This window comes from Mustela lutreola, chromosome 6 (assembly GCF_030435805.1).
Source record: "Mustela lutreola isolate mMusLut2 chromosome 6, mMusLut2.pri, whole genome shotgun sequence".
In the NCBI taxonomy this organism is placed as follows: Eukaryota; Metazoa; Chordata; class Mammalia; order Carnivora; family Mustelidae; genus Mustela; species Mustela lutreola.
Genome location: NC_081295.1, coordinates 94,743,119 through 94,754,958, shown reverse-complemented (window position 1 = coordinate 94,754,958; position 11,840 = coordinate 94,743,119).

The window sequence follows — 11,840 nt, the reverse complement described above, 5'->3', positions numbered from 1 at the left end:
GGAGTGAAGCTGCCCCAGGTAGAGGTTCAAACCAACCTCCTCTAACCTGCACCATATCCTGACCAGCTGCTTTCCCAAGCTCCAGTTCAGTAGGAAATGAGTCCCTTACAGACTAAACTGATGTGAGCATCAGAGGACGTTGGAAACACAAGTTTCCAGCACTCTGAAGCTGATGACTCTGCCATAGAATGGGATCATTCAGCTAATATATTTGACTTCAGTATTCATAGGGTGCATCGTTAATTGAGTATTCCTTGTAGGGACGCCTGGGTGGCTCAGTTGGTTAAGCGACTGCCTTCGGCTCAGGTCATGACCCCAGTGTCCTGGGATCGAGTCCCACATCGGGCTCCTTGCTCGGCAGGGAGGCTGCTTCTCTCTCTCTCTCTCTGCTTGCCTCTCTGTCTGCTTGTGCTCGCATTCTCTCTCTCTCTCTCTCTCTCTCTCTCTCTGAGTATTCCTTGTTAATTAATTTCTCCTGACAAGGTAAATAGCGTGGGACTGGGAGGCCAGAGAGCTAACATTTGTAAGCGAACCTCTCTGTAAGTGCCAGACCATATAAGAGCACATTAGATGCACTTTTCATATCCAGAAAGTGTGTCATTCTCTTGTAGAGAAGAAAATATTGAGTTTCAGAGAGAAGCATACACTGGTAAGTGGACAGATTCCAAAACTAAATTCAGACCCTAATCATACCCATTCCCCCTGCCCCCACTCACATACACACACGAGGACAAAGATTGGGGATTATCATCAAGAACAGCTACTCAGTGCACTCCATTCCCCTTCCTCCAAGACGCAATTAATACTGGACATTCGTGCTTTCTGGATGCATATCATCCTGTTCCCTTCCTGGACATTCTATTTTAGTTCTGGCCCTTTTTCTTATCCATCCACCTCCATAGTCTCCCAACTCATTTCCTTGCATTCTACTGCTACACATCACCTAGACTGAAATGCAACATCCCAAGACTAACCCAGGAGGCCCTCTAGGATGTGCTCCCTAATCATTGCACAACCTAATTTTCTCCAACACCCTCTCTGATCCAACTAATACAAACTATTCTCTATCCTCCAGGCATGCCTCTGCAGGGACCAGCCCCTCTACCTCCTCTTGGGTCCAAACAACTAATCTAACCTCTAAGTTTATGTTCAAACTATACTTCCTCCTTGAAGCCAAATTGTCTACCCATCCCCTGATTCTGCTTTTCCTGTTAGAAAATAAGTTCCTTGAGGGTTGAATTCATATGTTATTCAACATCACTACCCTGCTTGTGCTGAACCAAGATCTTGCAATTAACTGGAGGAGACCCCAGTTCTTGCAATGTTCTTTCTAATAAGCATGTTGCTTGGGAGCTTTGCTGGAAACATGTGCTATTCTCTTATGCTATTCAGAACAACCAAAGCAAACTACACCTTGGAAAGTGTCTTCCTCACATACATAGGAGAGATTTCTTATATCACTTCTGGATTATCTATGGCAGATCAGCTTGTGGATTTGTGAAGTTTGGGAATTTCATTTGGAGGATCTGATCAATAGAAGTGTGGGGTGATAAAAACCATCAATCAAAATTTTCTCCAAAGAAAGAAAGAAAGAAAGAAAGAAAGAAGCTAGTATGATGTTAGTTTATAAACAAGCCTTCACTAGTTCTCTTGGGGCCCATCTGCCCACAGATCAGACTCCTTAATTTGATTAAACCACTCTTCTTGCCAGGCTCCACATCCTTCACATTAGCATGACAACTACAAAAAATAGAACATATTATGTATCAGGATCTCCATTCCGATAAATAGACATTCCAACTTCCAATAATTCAACATTGGATTATTATTATTCCAATAACCCAATTATTGGATCTCCATTCCAATAAATACACATACAACTAACTACTCTGGACATAGTTTTGTGTTTGGGGAAATTAAATTGAGTGCTCATATCCAGACATTCTGGCTCATTTTCAGAGTGAAAAAGAGTAAAGCTGCTAAGCAAGTATCAGAATTGACTTGGAAGAAAAGGCAGAAGGAGGTGCAAATTTAGGTGGGAGAAAAATATTCTCTGTCTCATTTTAATTACTTAAGTCAGAATTTTTTAATCAGGAAGGACATTTCCTTTGCCTTTGCCACCTATTATCCACATCCAATTTATTAGCAACACTTGCTATTTTTCAATTTCAAAATACTTCTAAAATCCATCTGTTTCTTTGCAACCCAGGTACAACTACTCAGTCCCTCTTCAGCCCTCAACTAGATTAATTTTCCCCCTACTCCCCTTAAAACCACCCTTCAATACTTCTCAAACTGTGGAGTGTATAACATTCACCAGGGGGTGAATTTATTTAAATTTGCATTTAAATAAACACCACTCCATCTAAACATCGCACAGTTTTAAATAGGTACCATCCCATAGAGATTCTGGTGTGGGAGGTATGGAGTAGGGCCAGGTGATTTACATTTTAAACAAGCATCCAAGGCAACTCTGATATAGGTACTCCAACTGCTGGGTTTTGATGAGAACAAAGACCACATTAACCTCAAAGTACATGGTCCAAAATGGAACTCTGAAAACAACCTTCATGTACCAAAAACACAAGTTTCCCACAGTCAACTATTGTCCTTGATGTCATGACTTTACAACCCCTTCCCTATCTCTACCCAATTTCTTAGAGCCTCTGCAATATATCACACCTTTACATAGAGTGTATTTTTCCTCACAAAGTTCTGTGAAGTTTTGGCAGAATCCAGCAATTTCTTCTGACCAACTCCTGTCAGAATTTTCCCCTTCCAGTACAGGTCTCATCCCTTCCCACACTAATTTGAATTAGGAGAGCCCTCCTATGCTCATACAGCTCACTCTGCTGCCTCTCTCACTGTACTCCCTACAAGGCAATCAGCCTTTACTCATCTGTTTTTCCCACAGACCATGACCTCTTTTCATAAAAGAGCATGCATTCTTTTTTGCATAGCTTCCTAGGTAGTAAATGCTCATCAAATAATGTTTCCTTGAGTTTATCCTCACCTGTTATCACCTTAACGCACCCACATACCACTGATTTCCTTATAATATAAACACAGTCATGACTTGCACTTGTTCTGGGACATCCTGACTCTATAAAAAGGAATGGAATGGAAAAGGAATGAGAATTGGTTGAGGGAATGGAATGGAAATTGTTTTTTAATTCCCCATTACTTTTGTAAATTGAGCAAGGAAGTAAAATTATTATAAAAAAAACCTAGAGTAGGATTTTAAAGCAAGCAAGACGGAAAGAAAAATTTTAAATACAGAACAAATCTCTGTCAGCCCCTATAGTAGTAAAAGAAACAGTTCTGGAGGCAGCCTGAGAGAGCTGGAATCCCATCTCTTCCACTGACTATGTGATTTTGAGCAGGTTGCTAAAATTCTCTATACATCAGTTTCCTCATAGGGAACAAAGAACATTCCCTGGAGTTTTTAAGACATGTAGAAGAGTAAAGCAGATTTGGGTAGATTTTTTTCTGAGAAGTAGATTTTTTCATATCATAGGCTCTTCAAGACAATCTCTCAACACCCCAAAATGGATGGGAAGCAACTATAAACAATATGTAAACAAAAGAGTGGTTGTGTTCCAATAAAACTTTATTTACAAAAATAGGCGGTGGGCCAGATTTGACATGAGGGCTGTAGTTTGCTGACCTTTGCACTAGAGCAATGCTTGTGACATGTTAAACTTAAATGATATTTTGGCTGTTATTATTTCCTTTGGAGAAACTTACTTCCCGGTAAATAACTTGAATTTTAACGTTTTATATGACCCTTAATTGTGTAGCTTCCACTATAATGAATACACATTTCATCTATTTGTATTAATTGGAATCAACACAAAATGTATGCCACCTGAGACTCACAAGCCTCGATGATTTCCCACCACTGCTCATTTGTTTTGGTCAACAAGAAAAAAAAGAACCAGAAGAGTATTTTCTGGGAGAATATAGCTGCCCCTGCAATTTCAACCATCCTGAAACACAGAACTTAATTTGAAAAAAACTCATAAGACACTATAACAGGAAACATGCAGCAATAGTAGCAGCCTGACAGATTTGAATGATTTTGCTCATTTGGAAGTCACTTATATTGAGTGATAAACTATTTTAATTAATAGTTGCACTAAATTAAATCAAGACAACATTGAATATGGAAAATATAACTCCCTTTCTGCACTCCAGTATCAGATTTATACTTATAGTGCCAAAAATATACATGTCCCTAACCTTCAGATTTATTCAATTATTTCCAAATAGCAAGCCATGGCATTGATGCCACTACCTAGAGAATGTAGAGTACCCAAGGGGTGAGGCCAACAGGAGATGTTCTAGTTGGAGTCTTGTGTAACTAAATTGTGAATACAGTGATTAACCAGTGATTTAACACATCTGATATTTTCTTTAGGAGCTAAAAATAAAAAAAGAAAAAATAATAATGAATTTAAAGGGGTGCCTGGGTGGCTCAGTGGGTTAAAGCCTCTGCCTTCAGCTCAGGTCATGATCTCAGGATCCTGGAATTAAGCCCTGCATTGGGCTCTCTGCTGGGTAGGGAGCATGCTTCCCCCCGCCACCTCTCTGCCTACCTCTCTGCCTACTTGTGATCTCTCTCTGTCAAATAAATAAAATAAAATAAAATAAAATAAATATTTTTTTAAAAAATGAATTTATGAATTTAAAGAAGCCACATCTGCCTCTTTTCTATATCAACTTTTGTGAGAAAATGTTTTACAGAGTTTGCCTAGAAGCTGTTGCTTTGTGCCCACATAGTTATCAGCTAATTAGATCTTCTAAGAGGTTGTGTCCACCTACAAGTCCTGAGATAGGAAATTCCCCTTCTGATCCACTCTCTCAGTGTACCTCCACTCTCTCTCTCTCATTTCTGCCTTTCCCACTCAACCCATCACACTTCAGGGGCTTTGAGTCTTGCCACAAACAACTTTGAGCCAGTTACTTCTTACTGAGGTGCCTACCAAGTCTTCTGGCTCCCAGGCTAACCTGACTACTGACTTCCAGAACTGTCATGCTACCAGCCCACCCACTTCCACTGCAGGCTCTTCATTGATGCATGCCCAGCTACCTCGGCTAAAAATAGCAATAAAAGGCTCAAAGAGGTGGCTGGTATCTTCTCTCTTACACTGAACCATCTTCTCCTTCAGAGAGGTATCATCTTTGGAGAATGCCTGGTTTCATCCCCATCCTGAGTCAAGGAATTCACATATGCCCCCACATTCAGACTCAACTGCAAAATTGGATTATCTTTTGGATGGTTGCCCTGCCAGTTCCCCTCTGGCAGAAAGTTCCTGCAAAACACTAGTTTGGATGCACTTGTATAATCTCCAGGCCTGGTCCTATATTTAGAGAAGGGTGCCAGTTTCTCCACTCGCTGGGAGTATTTAGAGTGACTTGCTGCTTTAATACTATTATTCCTCACTTTCAATGCTTTAAAGCTTTTTGTCAGTCTGGGCTCATGCATGGCTTTGCTTCTACATGGATGGAGTGTCAAAATTTGTAGATTCAAATATAATTCTAAGCAGTTTGGATAAATCCCACATGCTTGCTGCCAAACTTGGCTCATTTTTCAAGTGGATCAGATGCTTTTCTTTTCCTCTAACAAAATTAGATTTTGTTCATTTGGGTGTGTGTGTATGTGGGAAGGGTGGGTGTTACAAGTGGATGACTCTTTTAAAATAGATAATACCAAAGTATAACTCCTGGTATTAAGAAAAAAATACCCTTCTCTGTGAACAAGTTAGCTCTGGGTAGCTAATCCCTACTAATACTGCTGTATGTGAGGAATATGCTGACTCACACAACAGCCTCTTATTCTTCTCCCCTAGTTTCTTGGGGAGAAGAATGGGAGTCTTGTACTCAGCATTTCACAGAGGGCTGTTGTCTTAGATTTCTTCCTCCAAGACACCTGGTACTATAGTATATCCTTATTCTGAGAATAGAACACAGATTAGAGCATGTCCTTCTCACAGAAGATTCCTAACCCCAGTGTCCAGTGATACTTTCAAGATCCCAGTTCCCTGCTCTCACACCAGCGGCCCATTGGCCTTCAAGTTCTGATTGTTACCATGTAAAGTGGGGAAAGACTCATAACCACATTGTTAGTCTTAACCTTAACACTGACTTCAACTTTAATGAACATGCAAATCACCTTGTTAAATTGCAGATTCTGACTCCATAGATTAGGGTTTAGGCCTAAGTTTTGTGTATCTAACCAGCCCCCCCAAAATACTCGGGCTCTGGTCTGAAAACTACACTCTGGGCAACAAGGATTTAGACCACACTATAAACAAATCATACATAGATATTAGTAGGTTAAAAATCCCAAGTAAGCTTTCAAATACATTCTCTAGCTAGAAACCAAGGGTCTGGTAACTATTTGAGAATTTCTATAACTAGCTCAAACCCCAGAATTTCTGACCCTGACTCTTTCCCACAAAGAAACACAGTGGAAAATTATAGTGTTCTCACCTCAGTGAAGTATCTATAAAAGGCTAGTCATCTTGTCCATGAGAGGTACTCTGGCTCCCTTATTCCAAGATGACTCCCATTGGAATAGAGCAAACCTCTACTCTCTTGGTCTAAACCACTACCTGCTGCCCCCAACCATGGCTCAGATAGGCCAGCATCTTTCCAAGATGACAATTCTTAACATTAGCAGCTCCCTGTACCAGAGATACCAGAGGCCCCTCCCACAGAATCTTGGTGTCATGTTTTTCACTTTCTCAAATAGCCTGAACATCTTCCACATCTACAGTGACCAGACATGTCGAAGAACACATTTGTATTACCTTTAGAAAAGAGTTTACGGCTATCACTACAGAACTCACTAGGAATACTTATATGGTTCTTCAATTGGTGCTGATAATAATAGTTTCCATCAATGGGTCAAAACTATCCTAAGAATCTTACAGACTTTATTCAAATTACTCACAACAAATCCTAATTAGGGTAAGACTATCCTTATTTTACAGCTTGGGCGATTGAAGACACTGAGAGATCAAGGGATTTGCCCATGTCCACACAGCAGGTAAATGACAGACCCTGAGTTTGAGATCAGGCCTAGCTAACTCTGTGACTGTATTGTACTTCTACATAATGTGCTCTCTCTGATGTTCTAGTCTTTGAGAGCAAATGTACAATTCTCTGTGTACCAAATCACCCGGCCAGCCCAATTTTGTTGTATTCTGGAAAGAAAATAGATGTGTGAACTTTCCCTTTGCTCAAACCAATCATTCAAACTCCTAGAGATTACAGGAGATCCTTGACCCAGCAATGAATGAATTTGTCTCTGGAGGACTTGGCAGAAACTCCATATTTCTCTCCTTAACTGGGGCACAGAGGCATATATACAAATCAGTTCCCAGGATTTGTCCTGACATTTTATAGTTTCTCAAAGTATCCCATCAAAATAAAGCCTATTGGTGTCTATGGATTCCCATCTATATTTATTCCTCCACAAATGTAGTACAGTTGTTGGTCTAAACTGTGTTGCAGAAGACAACCCAAACTAGCTTAAGCAAAAACTGAAATTTAGTTGCTTTAGTAAGTGAGATTTTCATGGCAAAGCTGGATCTGGGATTAAAATGATACAGTGAAAAAATAAATAAAAATAAAAATTATTACTGTTAAAATAATTTGCGATATAAAGAGAAGTCAAGACTTTGTCAAACCTCCAAATTCTTAAAGAACACATCCTCCCCTTCTTTTGTATCTCAAAACATTCAAGACTGTGTCTATTGCAGACATTTAATAAAAGCTTCCAAAATTCAAAGCTGAATAAGTAAATACAGTATTTAGGGCAAAAGCAATAATAATGCAAATATATAATTTAGAATAATTTTTGCTCTCAAATATGTTTCATGTAATGTATATAATGTGTGTTTGCCTTTTCTAGAGCCTTTTGTACATGTGAGAGTATATGTACATGTGTGTGTACATGTGCATATATATATAGATAGATAGATAGTCTATGACCAAATTGGAAAGGTCCCTATGTACAATGACGATAGTGTCTCAACTCTCTGGCATGGTTAAGAAAACCAGGTTCAAAGCAATCAAGAAAAGTACTTTAAAAGCCAATGCTTATTCTGATTTAAATCTCTTGGATAAAATTATTTCAAGTATATCTTCCTGAGAGTTCCACAACCTAATGAATATCGAAAGTTGTAAAATCTTTGAAAAATCATTCAAGGTCACAGTGGTAACCGGTGGCTTTGCTGTGTGGGCTTATGGCTTGACACTGGGCCTCCTGCCAATGTTTTCTTACCAAATCCCTTACAGCCTGTATATTTCTTGCCATTTGCTCCTTTTCACAAATGGAGTGCAGAAAAGTCAATCCTTGGCCTTCTGGGCAACATGCCTGCTTCGCTTTCTACAAAATTAGTTATTATCAAAAGCTCATGCTACCTTCACTAACCTTTTTTCGATAATGGCATATATCCTCACCCTGGATAAATCATCCTCTGACATTTCAGCAGAATTTAAGACATTTTATTCTGCAAGCATCAGCAATCTCTTCAATATCCCACCCACTCTCCACCTCTTCCTCTCTCCCTCCCCCTGCTTGTTCCTCCCTCATTTGCACTAACTTAAATGGAGAAGCACTCCCATTGGCCGATTTGGGGATCATATTACTAAAAATCATTGAAGATGATACTGTGTTTTTCCAGGATAGCATAAATGAGACAAAAATTCTAGTTACCATTTCAGTTCTAAAGAAGGATAAGGCTTGATTCTTGAAACAACTACATTTCTTGAGAGTTAAATAATTGGGTTTTGATGTATAATATATTCCTATCCCCTTACTCTACTTGGAAAAAGAATCAAAATATTTTTGGATTAAGTTATGATTCTTGAAATCCAACCTTTGAAGGTAATAGGGCATTTCTATTCTTAATCCTCATTTCACAATCATTTATTCACTTATTAATGAGTCATTAATACTTCCAATTCTAAGCTAAAAAAGCAAGTGAATTTAAAATAAAGCATAAATTAAGGATCTAGAATTTTACACTCTAGATAAGGTACTCTATTCCATACTCCCACATCTCTCCCGATTCAAACCTGAGAGCTACTCTTTTGACTTGATTTCCACCATTCAGTTTCCCAGGGCTCTTCCCATGACAGGCACAGACCTAAAGGAGACAAGGCATTGTGTCTGCTCCAGGTTTCAGAGTTTCTTACATACAGCCTCGCCAGCACAAAATGTAATATGTCTTTTTTCTAAGCTAAAGTAAGCTTAAATTGAATTTGTAGAAGTGTTTGGTGACTACATAGAGCTTTCTCAAATCATTGGAATCCCCAGGGGAAGGGGCAATTATCCACCAACAGCCTGGTGTATTCAAGCCAACCCTCAAGAGCTCATTCTTTTTCTTCTCCATTCTACCCTGAGGACTACCTTTCTCCTTCCCTATCAATACTGGTAACAACTCTGGTGTCTCCCAGCTCCCCAAGTGTCATTCAAAAGATGAAGAACCAGTGCGTGTAGAATCACTTTTTAAATCATATTTTTCAAATGGAAGCAGAAGTCAATTTTCAGATCTTCCCCCCAAGCTCCTAGTGTTTACACTCTTCCCTCTGCCCCCCATGACTATACTAACCCTTTCTTGTCCGTCCTTTCCCCAGCTGTGTAAAAGACCACACCCTAGTTAAACAGTCAATGAATGACCAGAGGTGTTCTACTTTCAGGAACCTCTGTACAATGTCAGTGTCAAATTCTACTTCCTAGCTACTAATCCAAATGTTCTGTTCTACTTCCATCCATCATTCACTTCCATAATTATTCCTTCAAAAACAGAACAAAAAAATCTTCATTTTCTTGAGGTTTTGGAAAGCAGCAATTTATCCCTTACTGTTCATTCTTTTCCTACCTGCTTGACTTGCAAATTCTAATCCCCACACATCAGGTACAATTTTAGATTATGTTTACCTATTATTTTAAATTTCTTCATCTGTCTTGTGGACAAATAATACAAATAGGATTTGTCATCTGCCCCCATCCCTCTCCCCTCCCGCACACTGCCCCTTTGCAGACACCACTAACCTCACTGTTTCCTAAGCAGATGTCTCCCTGTCATCCTTGGTTCCTCCACCTCCCATCCAATCAACTGTCACGATCTCCCACTTAAAATATTTTAAACCTGTATTCTCATCTCCATGTCTGTTACCAGTCCTTACTTAATTCAAGTCCTCATAAACTGCCATTTCTTTATAAAAGCTGCCTGATTGGTCTCCCAACCTCTACTCTTGAACCCTATCCCCCTGTAAAACGATCCACCTTCCACACTTCCCTCAAACTAGTCACTTCTTTTTCCTGCCTAAAATCCCACAGGGTTCCTATCCCCTTTGAGCTGAGATTCACATTAGTGTCAACATAAGGTCCCGGCCTGACCATAAATTTGTGCCTCAATTCTGACCACCACCATGCATGTTCATAATAATTATAGGAATTGCTCTTAGGTAAGGCTACTTCCTCCATTGCCGTCATGGTGCTAACTGATTTACATGCATATTTTCTCATCTAAGCCTCACAGGGACCCTCTGAGCAACATGTTTTTACTATCCCTGTTTTACAGGTTTGCTGAAGGGTGGTGAGCTGCAGACACAGGCAGTCTGACTGTGCTCTGAACCTGCGACTCCCTCTACCTGAGATAGCACACTTTTTCTCTGTATTTTACTCATTTACCTGTAAGTTCCTTGCTGTCCCTATTCTAATGGTAACCCTACCTCTTTTGTCCCCACTTGAGTAACCAGTTCCAAGCCCCAGGCAGAGTCATCACTTCTTTTGCTTTAATCAGAAACTGTTTTATACACACATCTATTGAGCCCTTATCATACACCAGGGATGCACATCAACTCCCTCTTCACTCCAACTCTGGAGAAAAGTAACAGGCAAAAACCCAAGACCATATACCAAGGGCTGAGCCTTGGAGGAGATTCTGATCTCCATACAAGCTCAGAAGGAAGGAGTGGAGAAATTATCAAGGGCATGGGAGGGACCTCTCCCTTCCTTTTCCCTCTTCTCTCACCAGCTGTTATTAGAAAGATAGGATCAGGATTTAGGGTCATAGCAGAAGGAGGAGATGAATGGAGCAGGGAGCATGGGGGACATCTGCCTAGAACTGGAATGAAAAGAACTGCAAGGGAGATGGCCGTATTCCTTGTATTAAGAAAGATCAGATAGACTTGTCTTGAAGGCCAATTTGGACCTAGTATTTACATGCCTGCCCCTTTTATTAGTTCTTAAGGGGCAGACATCTGCCTTTTGAAATCATTCTATCCCATCCTTATCTGCATTTCTTCACCTGTACACCTCACACGGTGTTTGTTGAAAACAACCGATGAACAAAAGCAAGAACAATGGTAACAAAGAATAAACAAATAAAAAAATACTTATATATAACTATTTTCACTAAATTTGTTTCTTTAGTAATTATAGCTAGTAATGCCCTATTACATCCACTATGTTAGTAGGTATAACTTAAAGGGAAAAATTCATGTAGGTAAAATTATCATTAGTGGGAATTGTTTTTGCTCTCAAATTCTGAGATAACAAGTTTTCCATTAGGGATTTAAGGCAAAATTGATTTCCCTAGAGGACTGCTTTTTGGAATTACTACCAGTAGAGTGTGACCCTCTGTTAGCACGAGAGAGGAATGGCTGCAAGAATCAGAAGATCCACCAGTCAAAGAACCACCCAAAAATCACCCACCCATTTGAATGGACCCCAAAACTGCCATCCTGGCCCTACATTAAAAAATAATAATTATGATATAATGAAATTAAGTAACATCTTAATAAATAAAATTTTGAAA